Raw genomic sequence first — 12926 nt, forward strand, 5'->3', positions numbered from 1 at the left:
GCAGGGGCACTCGGCAAAGTAAATTTTAAAAAAAAATAAAAAAAAAACTTTGTCGAGTGCCTGGGCTGGGACACTCGGCAAAGTACTTTTTAAAAAAAAACTTTGCCAAGTGCCTGGACTGGGGCACTCGGCAAAGTAATTTTTTAAAAAAATAAAAAAAAATTTGCTGAGTGCTGGGTCGGGCACTCGGCAAAATAACCGTTAACGGCCGGCGCTACAACGACCGAAAATATTTTGCCGAGTGCCGCCCCAAGCACTCGGCAAAATTTTTTTTATTTTGCCGAGTGCCCGGATAAAAAGCACTCGGCAAAGACCCTTTGCCGAGAAAAATTTTGCCGAGCGGACTTTGCTGAGTGCTACACTCGGCAAAGCCTTTGCCGAGTCCAAAGGGCTCTTTGCCGAGTGTAAAAACACTCGGCAAAACCGCGGCCTCCAGTAGTGGAAGCGGTCATGGATTCCATGACGACAGAGTTTTACCGGTCATTGTACACGGCAGAGGGGACAGTAGACATTGATCAGCTGCTGCAGACGGTGCCGACCAAAGTGGTCGGCACTACTACAGAAATTTTAACCATGGCGGGCAAAAATGCTTAACCGAGGCGGTTTTTACAACCGCCTCGACCAAAAGATCACGGTTAATCGTGGCCTTAACTGAGGCAGTTGCAAAAACCACCTCGGTTAATTGATTAACTGAGGCAGGCGCCCTGTAAGTGCCCACCAAGGTTAATGAATTAAAAAAAAAGCCCAAAGCCCACCGACGACCCTGTTTTGGAGCCCACCGACGAGCTCGCCTGCTTCGCGTGGCCCTAGCGTCGCCGCCGCATCCCCGCACAGAGCCGCCGTCAGATCCGGCATCCCCGTGCCATGCCGCCGCCGAATCTGGCCAGTGGAGGAGGCCCCGTCCCCGCACCGCGCTCCTGGATCGGATCCGCCGCCGAGGAGCGCGTGGCGCGCCGCCAGAGAGGCCCCTCCGGCCCCGCTGGATCCATGTGAAACCGCCACCGCTCGGGGTTGAACCACCACTCATGGAGCCGCCGCCATGCGTGGAGAAGACTGGTTCCTAGAGGAGGGGGCCGAATCTAGGAGAGTGTGGGGGAGGGCACGACCGTCGCTCCCCGCCACAAGGGAGAGAGGCCGCAAGCACCGACCGCTCCCGCAGCAGGTGTTACCGCTTGGGCCGCCTTGGGCTCGCTAGATCTAAGGGAGAAGGTGGGGGAGGGCGCCACCATCGCTGGCTCACCGAATCTGAGGGAGAGGGTGCCACTATCACCGGCTGCTCTCGGATCTGATGGAGATGGGAGGGAGAGTGTGGGGGAGGGCGGCGTCGCTGCCGCCACTGCCGCCGCTGTCTGAAGAGATGGAGGAGGGACTAGGAGAGGGAGGTCACGAGGAGGGAGGAGGGGCACGGTGCAGGGCCGAGCAGAGCGGAGAGGGAGGTTGCGAGGGTGCTGAACGGAACGAAGAAGGACGAGGCGCGGTGCCGAGCACGCCATAGAGGGCGTGTCGCAGAGAGAGAGAGAGGGGAGTGTTTAGGGTTTTCTGTTTTTGTTTATATATCGAAGATGGTAGTGGGCTAGTGTGGGCTAGCGGGCTGGGCCTGATTTACCGAGGCAGTTACGTTACAATGCCCGCCACGGTTAATGATTTACCAAGGCGGTTATGTTACAATATCTGCCTTAGTTAATACTTATTAATCGAGGAGGTTATATTACAATGCCCGCCTCGGTTAATGTATTAACCGAGGTGGTTGCTGGCCTGGCTGCCCTGCCTCGAATAACAGAGGTGGGCTACCGGGCCGCCCGCCTCCAAGGCCATTTTGGAAATGCTGCACAAAAGATTTTGTGTAGTAGTGCGGGGAGATGAATGATATGTTGTTAAAGCCAATTGGTCTAGAAGAAGTGAAGAATGCCTTGTTCCAAATGTTTCCGACTAAAGCTCCTGGCGACGGCTTTCCAGCACATTTTTTTTCAGAAGCATTGGGGCCTTTGTGGCAATGAGGTCATAGCTGTGGTGTTGCGAGTGTTGCGTGGAGTTGATGATCCTGCAAAGCTCAATAATACGAATATTGTCCAAATCCCAAAAGTGGAGAATCCTGATGAGTTGGGACAGTTTTGGCCTATAAGTTTGTGCAATGTGATCTATAAGATAACTTCTAAAATGGTAGCAAACAGACTTCGGACTGTTCTACCTGAAATTATATCAGAGGAGCAGTCAGCGTTCGTGCCTCGCAGGTTGATTACCGACAACATAATTACAGCCTATGAATGCTTGCATTATATGAAGAAGAAGAGGGCAAGGGACAATCGTTTCGGTGCTTTGAAACTTGATATGCGGAAGGCATATGATAGGCTGGAATGGGACTACCTACAGAAGATTATGATCAGGCTGGGTTTCCATCGTCTGTGGGTTGATATGATCATGAGACTGGTTTGCTCGGTCTCTTTTTCGGTGATATTGAATGGCAACAAGCTGGAAGGGTTCAAACCCTCCCGGGGCATTCGTCAAGGGGATCCAATTTCCCCTATCTCTTTTTATTGGCAGCAGAGGGCCTTTCGTGCCTTTTAAAATTTTGTTCTCGGTCATCAGATCTCATGGGCATTCGGGTGGCTCCTTCGGCTCCGATGGTGAGTCACCTTCTCTTTGCAAATGACAGCCTGCTGCTTTTCAGGGCGAATAGGGAGCATGCGAAAACTGTGAAGAATGCGCTAGATTTATATTGTTGTGCTTCTAGACAGCAAGTTAACTTGGAGAAATCGTCGATCCACTTTTGCTAAAGGGTGCAGCAACGCTACTCAAAGTGAGATCAAGGGTGTGCTCCAAGTTTTTAATGAGGCCTTGAGTGAGAGATATTTAGGCATGCCGACGGATGTGGGCTCATCAGTCACTGGTGCCTTTTCTTATCTCAAGAATAGGGTGTGGAAGAAAGTGCAGGGGTGGATGGAGCAAAGCCTATCGGCTGGGGGCAAAGAAGTTCTCATCAAGGCCGTCGCTAAGGCCATCCCAACGTACTCGATGGCGTGCTTTCGCCTCCCCCGGGGACTCTGTAAGCACATTGATAGCCTCCTACGTGACTTCTGGTGGGGCAGCAAAGAAGGAAAGAGGAGGACCTGTTGGGTTGCATGAGATGATATGTGGATGCCAAAAGGCTCAGGTGCGCTCGGTTTCAGGAATATCGAGCTATTCAACCTAGCTTTGTTGGCACGCCAAGCTTGGCAAATTTTGCAGGACCCGGGATCTCTCAGCGCAAGGGTACTGAAGGCAGTCTACTTTCCCACGGGTGAGTTGCTGGATGTGGAGCTGGGATCATCTCCATCCCTGGTTTGGAGTGCTATCGTTGACGGCATTCAGGTGCTGCAACAAGGTTTGATCCACAGAATCAGGTCGGGCGAATCAACGAAAATTTGGGAGTCTCTGTGGCACCCTAGAGATGGCATGCTTCTTCCGCTATGACCGACCCAGGATAACCTGCCATAGTGGGTCTCCGAACTTATCGATCAATCTTCACGGAGTTGGAACAGACAACTTCTGAGGGAGTTCTTTTCTCTGTTGGACTGGGAGATCATTGAAAAATATCCCGTTAAGTACTACACCGCAAGACGACTTCTGGGCATGGCATTACGAGAAGAAGGGCATCTTCTCTGTCCGGTTGGCTTATCAGATGTTGGTCCAGAATCGGGAGGTAACGTCGGCCTAGGCAGAGGATAGGCCAGGTGGCTCGGACACAAGGGCCCAGGAGAAGGAGTGGAGTGACATATGGAGAATCGAAGTTCCATAAAAAATCCGAGTTTTTCTGTGGCGTTTGGCAAGACAGTCCATTCCAACAGGAGACATGCGACATCGCAGGAATATGGCGCTGGATGGGACCTGTTTCTTGTGCGGTGGGTTGGACTCCTGGAAGCATGCACTGCTGGAGTGCAACTTAGCCAAGTGCGTCTGGGCGTTGGAGAAGGAGGATCTCATAGCTTTTATATGCCAGATAGAAACGCCGGACACAAGAGTTTGGTTAGCAGAGGTGATGGCGGCGCTCAAGCATGAAGAGCTCACAAGGGTGGTGGTCCATCTTTGGGCCATATGGTACCCGCGATGTCAGGCACTGTTCGAGAACAACTTTCAGAATCTGTTCTCCACGAACAATTTTGTCGAGCTGTTCATTAGCAAATTGGATCAAGCCGAGCACCAAGCAGCAGCAAGCGGTGGGCGATCCAGCACCACGATGGATCAAGCCACCAAGGGGTTTTTGTGAAGGTTAATGTGGATGCAGCGATCTCCAAAAATTCAAGCAAGGTCTCGGTAGCGGCCGTGGCCAGGGACGAGGATGGTAAATTTTTTGGGCGCCTCAGAATTTGTCCTGGAGGGCTACGCCGACCCGGAAACAACCGAGGTGGTGGCGTGCCGCGAGGGCCTCACTTTGGCCAGTGACTTGGCCCTCCAAACTCTCCGGGTGGCGAGCGATTGTGTCAATGCAGTTGCAAGCATCCATGGTGAGGGTTTCGGGAGGTACGGGCCAATCGTTCTGGAAATCAAGACGCTGACCGAAAGCTTCACAAGGTTGGAGTTTGTTCATGAAGGCAGACGCTCCAATATTGATGCTCATTTTTTAGCTAGGAGTTCTGTAAACTTTTCGGTAGGAAGACATGTTTGGTTTGTTGCTCCTCCTGGTGGAGTTTGTACTAGTTATCCTGATGAATAAAGAAGAGTGACACTTTGCTCAAAAAAATAAAATCTCATTTCCTATTCTCAAAAAAAAATTCATTTCCTTATCCATATCCCACCTCCATATATCCCTCCCTATTTCCCTTTCCCTTTCCCATTCATCATGCAAGAGCCATAATTGGAAAAATAGCGAACTTCTGCATATAATTTAAAACTTTAATCCTTTAGTCCTTTCTCATTTAATTGCAAGAGACATAGTTAGGACAAAAAAACATCTACGTATCTACAAGACTATATAAAAAAAAACTTTAATCCATTAGTCCTTTACTCCTTTCTCTTTTGGACTAGAAGCTTTAATCATTTGGTCTTTTCACCTTTGTGGTGTAATAGTTAGTGCACCTATGATATATATAAATGTTGCTTTTACTCAGTATCCAAATAGATATTTGTTTCTAACATTCTCCGAATTAAATTCATACCATATTCGATACTCATTATTCGTATCCGTAACTGAGACAATCCAGATTCGTATATGTATAAGATAGCTATCTGTATCCGAATCCGAACATAAATATAAAAATAAATATAATAATATCAGCGATATCTATTCGTATCCGATCCATTTTCTATCTCAGTACGTATATGCTAGCTGTCGATCATGATATATATATATATATATATATATATATATATATATATATATATATATATATATGCTCGTCATTGATCACTCGGCAGCCTATACGGATGCAACAGATAAGGTCTCATCATGCCCATGCATCCATGCATCGCTGTGGCACATGCCCATTCGTTTCGCTAAAAAAAACAAGTCGAAACATTGTTCCGGTTGATTTGTTGGGAGAGAAAAACACTGCTCCGGCTAAAAAAACAAGCTGAAAAAAACGAATTATAAGAGAAACGAACAGGCCAGTCGTGACACATGTGAGAAGACACGTCTCTCTCGCAGCATGGTGCTGAGACGACACGCCGTACAATGGGACAAAGATCGGTGAATCTACTGAAAAAAGAGATGAACGAAGCTACTCTACTTCTATATTGGATAGTAGAGGCGTGCACCGTTTGGGATTTGCTACTACGTACTGCTAGTAGCTAGGGCGGTCAGATCAGGTATTCAGGTTCCTGCTGCTCTCCGGTCTTCAGCTGCTGGTTGTACGCAGGCCGACACGTACGTATGCGCCCAACACTTGTCGCCGTCACGCCTTTTTTTTTTCTTTGACAACACGCCGTCACGCCTTGGGTCGCCGCCAATCAAGTACTTGGGCACGTACGTGTATGCCTAATGCACAAAGACGAGGAAGCTTGGAACGACACTTAAAAAGGACCGGAGGGAGTAGGCCCATAGCTTAAATTAGGGTCTTTTTGAATAAGTTAGGTCTAGTTACTAGTTATTACATTAAAAAATAGTATAAATTAGCTGAGATTAGTTAGCTAGTTAGCTCACCTGTTAATCCTTTTGTTTAGATGTGCTCCGGTTAATTGGAGCAGTGCTGGGCCGGCCAGCTGGGCTACTTGCCTGGGCCTGCGCGGCTTGGCCGGAGCATGAGCTGGGCCGCCCAGAGAGGGAAACGTGCCGCGCGAGGAGAAGAGAAGCAGGCCTTTGGGCCTAAGGAGAGAAGGGAGGTTTTTTCATTTCTTTTTTCAAATCATTTTCTATTTCCTATTTTAAAACCAATTTCAATTATGAATCAAATCAAGTTCAAATATTATTTTCAATATACTTTTCAATTCAAATAAAAATAAAAAATTTTGGTAAGTTTTTCAAAAATAAATTTTACAACTTTTTTAAATTCTTTTACTTTCAAATTTTCTTTTACTTCAAAGCCATTTTTAAACTCATTTCCAAAAGAAATCTAAATCATTTTGAATTTCAATCAAAACCACTCAACCAAATAAATCAAATGCACCGGCATGTATGCACATTCAAGTTGCTACTCCTTATGATGTATTTTTAATATAATGAAAAATATTCTTTTTCCTATATTACATGAGCACAAAAATACAGAATTAAATTATTTTAGCTATATTTCAAAAGAAGTAAATTTTAGGGTGTTACATTAATGCACTGCTGTCACACCCAATTTTAAGGACAAAATGGGGTGCAAAACCTTATGTGCGTCAAGAGATCAGTCACACACATAAGCCGACAAATTATGAATAGTATCATCACCAATGTTTATTACATCACGAATAAGACAGAGTTGTTACATAAGTATAGTGAAGGTAATAAAAAGATCTCTCGCGGAAGCTCCATTTCACAGGGATGTCGACTAGTTGACCACAAGTCTAGTAGTCCTCAGGAAAATTATCATACCCAAAGTCATCTATTACCCATCCGGGATTTTTATCCAAATAATAAAAATAAACAAGCGTAAGTACATGTCGTACTCAACAAGTATAACACGGGGTTCATGAGGCTCAAAGGCTTGACACAGGTTTAACAGCGTGCAGCTTTTAGTTGTCATAATTTTAGCTTAAGAGTAGCAACAAGTTGTTTCAATTCCCAATGCAAAACACATGATCAAATGTAAACATGAATAATGAATAGCATAAACAGGTAATACTTAGTATTCATCTATTCCATAAGGGTTCCAAGGCCGCTCGTGACCGTGAGCACGGCTGATATACCAGTTTTACACTCTGCAGAGGTTGTACACTTTCACTGTGAGTCGTGATACCCATATGCCCGGGTTAATTACTCCCAAAACACTTCCAAGGTGAGCAGGCAAGGGTCACTACGAAGCCTTTCAAAGGTTCATCTAACAAGTTAGGGCCATTAGATTCACTCGGCAAACAGTTATAGGAACCCCCTGTCAAATGGCACAATTCCTTCACGGCTATACACATAAGAGTAGAGGTTGTCCTATTCCCGATTCGGCAAGCCATTCTTACGCCAATAAAGGTAACCACTAACAAGCTAGAAAAGGTCCTCATACTGAGCTAAAGCCAGAGCCATATAGCCCTCACAGCTGTACTGTAAGTCCCGGATGATCACTTACAGATAAGTCCTTAGGGAGAGGAATCTGAAGCATTTAGAAAGTAGCTAAACACTCTAGCCCCCTATTTTCATGTTGCTAAAAATCATATTTTAATGTTTATTGCATATACCATTAGTCAAGTTACACGATCATGGTTTAATTGAGCTCTAGCAAAGCTACCCAAACGCATATCCCATAGGTGACAAGGCAATAGTCCAATTCTAGGAAATCCCTACCAAGATGACACATGCAACATGAATTTAATGAATTAAAGTGTGTAGGAAACAAGGATGATCCCATGCTATACTTGCCTTGAGCAAAGTACTCCTGCTGGTCCTGCTCGTCAAAGTCGTACCCTTGATCTCCCACGAACTGCTCACCGTCTATACTCGATAACCACAGCAACATACAAACATCCAGGAGCAATCATGCAAAGCAAACAAGGCTATAGATTAGAACAGTACACCCACAACAAAGAATCAAGATGAAAAGTTTGGAAAATGAATCTACGTCTCGCTACGAACACACAGACGTGAAGATCACGAAAATCGGATCTAAAACAGAAAAGTTATGGATTAAACAAGTTTTTCTATAGCAAAATAATAGATTAAATCTAATCTCGAATTTTAAAAGTTGGAAATCTACTTTACAGTAACATAAACATGTAGATTACTTAATTACGAACCTAACACAACTTGAATGGATCAAATCGGAGTTTAAAACGGAGATGTTATGGCTAAAACAAGTTGAATGGCAAAACTGTAAATAATTGAAACGTATTTCAGTCCAACCGAACGAAAATACGCTTTTGAAAGAAAGAAAACAGAAACTGTGGAATACGCAAAGGATGGCGGGTTCTATTTTTGCAAAATACAGGGACTCTTAAGTAAAACGGCCACACGAAGGGGTATCCTCGGATTGAGGCCGTTGGATTAGATCTAGGCGGTCTGGATTGGATCAGGCGGTGAGTCCGGCCGGCGGCGAGGTGAGTGACGGCGGTGCCATGGCCGGAGCAAGGAGAGCTCGGCGGCAAACCTCGAAAAGGAGCTACCGACCACGGAAAAATAAACGGAGAGCACAGGAGAGAAGAGGTGGTCGAGGCGAGCTCACCTAGGGGGATTACGGCGGCGGAGGAAGCACGGAGGTGACGCGGTGCTCGTTGGACGGCGGCGGTCGGCGTCTGTCGCAGCGGTGCTAAGGTGATGCGTGACTGTAGCTTGCGGGGCGAAGAACCGAGCGGCGGACGAGATAGGAAGGCGGAGGCGCAGGCGCTATTTATGGGGCGGGGCTGCTTGAGCGGCACGGCATCACGGGGTCGTGGCAAAGGCGGACTCGACGGCGTCGGCATAGGTTGGAGTCCGAGCCGGCTACGGCGAAAGGAAGGGGAAGCCCCTGACCTATGGGCCAGGGCTGTCAGCGGGCGGAGGGGGCTGGCACGGGCGTGGGCGCGTCCAGGCTGGGCCGGTGAAGCTTGGCTTCGGCCCAAGCGGAGAGGAGAGGGAGAGCAGCGGCCCGGGAACGTTGCAGGCCGATACGAAAGGATGGCTCAGGAGCTGCGGGACCTAGCGGCGAGGACCGAGGTGGCCAAGCGGGAAAGACAAGCCGAGCGGGCCGAGCGGGAGAGACAGGCCAAGCAGCTGGTGGAGATTACGATGTTCCTACAGAACTTTGGGCAAGTGAACGGTGTACCTGTGCCGATGTTCGCTCCAGCGCCGCCGCCAGTTGTAGCTAGTCCAGTGAGTATGAATCCATATTGCTTCGACTAGTGCTTTCATTAGATGACCCACTCTAAGCGCCTGAATATCTTGTCCTTTATGCAGCCTCCGTCGGCGGGTTCGAATGACCCATCTCAGGCGCAAGCAGGCGGTGCCGAGTTTCCTTCACCAGGCACTCAGTTTCCTCCCCACCTTTAGTTTGTATCTCTTTTTCACCGCTTGATGGACATGTGATGCACTGTGATCCACTATCGACTTGTTTCGATGGTAATTGGACCTATTATGTTTGTGATGTCGTGTATGTGAGGTATTGTATTCGCGATGTGATATATATGTGTGGTATTGAGTTTGTGATGAGATGGATGTGATATATATATGCTATATTGTCTTTGTGATGCTTCAGATGTGATATATATCTTTTATATGCTGTGTTTGTGATTATAGAATCAAAAAACAAAATAAAAAAAAATTAATTTTTGAGGCTTTGCCGGGTGCCCTGGCCCTGGCACTCGGCAAAGCTGGGAATTCTCTGAAAGGAATTCCCAGCTTTGCCGAGTGCCAGGGCCAGGGCACCCGGCAAAGTTTTTTCAAAAAAAAAATTCTTTGCCGGGTGCCCCATGATCTGGCACCCGGCAAAGAAATTACGAAAAAAATAAAAAACTCTTGCCGGGTGCCCACGCGGTGCGACACTCGGCAAAGAAAATTATTAAAAAAAATAAAAAATGGTTTGCCGGGTGCCTCCCGGCACGGCACCCGGCAAAGAAAATTTGAAAAAAAATTAAAAAAAATCTTTGCCGGTTGCCTCTGACATGGCACCCGGCAAAGCAAGGGATGACGGAGCCGGCGCCGTTAACGACCACTTTTCTTTGCCGGTGCCGGGTTTTTGCACTCGGTAAAGTCTTTGCCGAGTGCCCGATATAAAAAGCACCCGGCAAAGAAATCTTTGCCGACTTAATTTTTTGCCGAGAGGCTCTTTGCCGAGTGCTGTGCACCTGGCCAAAGGCTTTGCCGAGTGCAAAGTAGCCTTTGCCGGGTGCATTCGGCACCCGGCGCAAAGCGCCTGAATCCAGTAGTGCACGGCTGTTCTAGAAGCTTGGCAATGGCGGCAGAGTCGTCTTCCCGCAGCAAGTCGACGGAGGATGGTGATGATGTGGAGAAGTTGCTCAAAAGCCTGAGTCTAAGCGAGGCAGAGAAGGATGGAGTGGTCCTGGCATCAGCGGAGAGGACCAACACTACCGGATACAGGAGGTTTGTCGAGTGCCAGCGGCACTCGACGAAGCCCTAAAAATACTCGGCAAGGGGTTTGTCGAGTGTTACACTCGGCAAACGCTAGTTTGCCGAGTGTTTTTTGTCGGGCACTCGGCAAAGACGTTGCCGAATGCCCAAAAAACACTCGGCAATTTTTTTTTTCAAAAAAAAAAGACACCGACACCACGCCCGCACCACCAGCACCGCCGCCGCCACCACCATCCGCGCCGCCGTCCCCTCCGCCGCCTGGGGTGTGCCGGATCTAGAGCTCAAGGTGGCGGAGCTCGCCGGATCCGCCACCCGCCCGTCCGATCTGGAGCTCGAGGTGGTGGAGCTCACCGGATCCACGCTACCAGGCCGGAGGGAGCTTGTCGGAGGGAGAGAGGAGGAGGGTGCGCCGGAGATGACGTAGAGCTGAGGTGGAGGAGGAGTGCCGCATCGCCGGCCCGACGCCGGTGGAGGAGCGCCGCCACCTCGCTCACGCCTGCCGGATCCAAGCTGCTCCTCGCTGGGCGTGCCAGATCCACTGTCGGAGCGCCGCCGGAGCAGACCTCCGCCACCGGGAGACGCGCCGCTGGAGCAGACGTCTGCCCTGCTCGCCGGCTGCCGCCTCCATCCCGAGAGAGAGAGAGAGAGGGGGCGCGGGTGCGGCGGCGTCGGAGATCCGCCGGGAGGGAGGAGGAGAGAGAGGGGGTGGGCGAATCTAGGGAGGGAGGAGGATAGAGAGGGCGCGGAGGAGGAGAGAGAGGGCGCGAGCGGATCTGGGGAGGGAGGAGGAGAGAGGGCGCGGGTTGCAGGCCGATAACGAAAGGATGGCTCAGGAGCTGCGGGACCTGGCGGCGAGGACCGAGGTGGCCGAGCGGGAAAGACAAGCCGAGCGGGCCGAGCGGGAGAGACAGGCCAAGCAGCTGGTGGAGATTACGATGTTCCTACAGAACTTTGGGCAAGTGAACGGTGTACCTGTGCCGATGTTCGCTCCAGCGCCGCCGCCAGTTGTAGCTAGTCCAGTGAGTATGAATCCATATTGCTTCGACTAGTGCTTTCATTAGATGACCCACTCTAAGCGCCTTGAATATCTTGTCCTTTATGCAGCCTCCGTCGGCGGGTTCGAATGACCCATCTCAGGCGCAAGCAGGCGGTGCCGAGTTTCCTTCACCAGGCACTCAGTTTCCTCCCCACCTTTAGTTTGTATCTCTTTTTCACCGCTTGATGGACATGTGATGCACTGTGATCCACTATCGACTTGTTTCGATGGTAATTGGACCTATTATGTTTGTGATGTCGTGTATGTGAGGTATTGTATTCGCGATGTGATATATATGTGTGGTATTGAGTTTGTGATGAGATGGATGTGATATATATATGCTATATTGTCTTTGTGATGCTTCAGATGTGATATATATCTTTTATATGCTGTGTTTGTGATTATAGAATCAAAAAACAAAATAAAAAAATTAATTTTTGAGGCTTTGCCGGGTGCCCTGGCCCTGGCACTCGGCAAAGCTGGGAATTCTCTGAAAGGAATTCCCAGCTTTGCCGAGTGCCAGGGCCAGGGCACCCGGCAAAGTTTTTTCAAAAAAAAAAATTCTTTGCCGGGTGCCCCATGATCTGGCACCCGGCAAAGAAATTACGAAAAAAATAAAAAACTCTTTGCCGGGTGCCCACGCGGTGCGACACCCGGCAAAGAAATTATTAAAAAAAAATAAAAAATGGTTTGCCGGGTGCCTCCCGGCACGGCACCCGGCAAAGAAAATTTGAAAAAAAATTAAAAAAATCTTTGCCGGGTGCCTCTGACATGGCACCCGGCAAAGCAAGGGATGACGGAGCCGGCGCCGTAACGACCACTTTTCTTTGCCGGTGCCGGGTTTGCACTCGGTAAAGTCTTTGCCGAGTGCCCGATAAAAAGCACCCGGCAAAGAAATCTTTGCCGACTAATTTTTTGCCGGAGGCTCTTTGTCGAGTGCTGCACCCGGCAAAGGCTTTGCCGAGTGCAAAGTAGCCTTTGCCGGGTGCATTCGGCACCCGGCAAAGCGCCTGAATCCAGTAGTGCACGGCTGTTCTAGAAGCTTGGCAATGGCGGCAGAGTCATCTTCCCGCAGCAAGTCGACGGAGGATGGTGATGATGTGGAGAAGTTGCTCAAAAGCCTGAGTCTAAGCGAGGCAGAGAAGGATGGAGTGGTCCTGGCATCAGCGGAGAGGACCAACACTACCGGATACAGGAGGTTTGTCGAGTGCCAGCGGCACTCGACGAAGCCCTAAAAATACTCGGCAAGGGGTTTGTCGAGTGTTACACTCGGCAAACGCTAGTTTGCCG

This window comes from Miscanthus floridulus, chromosome 9 (assembly GCF_019320115.1).
Source record: "Miscanthus floridulus cultivar M001 chromosome 9, ASM1932011v1, whole genome shotgun sequence".
Lineage (NCBI taxonomy): Eukaryota > Viridiplantae > Streptophyta > Magnoliopsida > Poales > Poaceae > Miscanthus > Miscanthus floridulus.